Source organism: Octopus bimaculoides, chromosome 9 (assembly GCF_001194135.2).
Source record: "Octopus bimaculoides isolate UCB-OBI-ISO-001 chromosome 9, ASM119413v2, whole genome shotgun sequence".
NCBI lineage: Eukaryota > Metazoa > Mollusca > Cephalopoda > Octopoda > Octopodidae > Octopus > Octopus bimaculoides.
This window is the reverse complement of record NC_068989.1, coordinates 36784732-36785245: the sequence shown is the minus strand read 5'-3', so window position 1 is coordinate 36785245 and position 514 is coordinate 36784732. Positions and strand designations below refer to the sequence as shown.

At 35.4% G+C, this 514-nt stretch overlaps 1 protein-coding gene across 5 annotated transcripts in view; it reads right to left on the bottom strand.

Annotated features, from left to right (window-relative positions):
- Positions 1 to 514, bottom strand: part of LOC106877348 (centrosomal protein CCDC61) — a 107103-nt gene that overhangs the window by 11340 nt on the left and 95249 nt on the right. The gene's annotated exons all lie outside the window — the stretch shown is intronic.

Sequence of the window (514 nt, the reverse complement as noted above, 5' to 3'; positions counted from 1 at the left end):
ATATATATATATATATATATATATATATAGGTTGCAATGGGTAAATTGTCGCCATTTTATATTTTTAATTTCAAGCATATGCATTATTTGTTTTTGATTTTGTTGATAACACACTAAAGTAGGGTCAGTTGGGTACTGTCTTTGAGAAAAACAGCATCATCACACAATTCACTCTGCAAGAAATTTGGAAATGACATGCTGTACAACTTGGTATTTGTTCTGGAAGCTCCAATACGAACATTTCAGAGTGTTTGAGTGTCAATCACAGGACTTGCCATGTCCCCAAAGCATGTACCACGAGTGATAAAAATCAAACATCCAGTCAACATCATTGTGTTTGGAGTGATCAATAGTGATGGCGACGTTATGCCTCCATTCATCTTCCCACAAAGGTTCAGACTCAACACAGAAGCCTACATCAAGTGCCTGGAGGAGGTAGTGCTGTCCTGGGTCAAGAAGGTGGCTACATATATATATGTATATATACATATATATACATATATATGTATATATA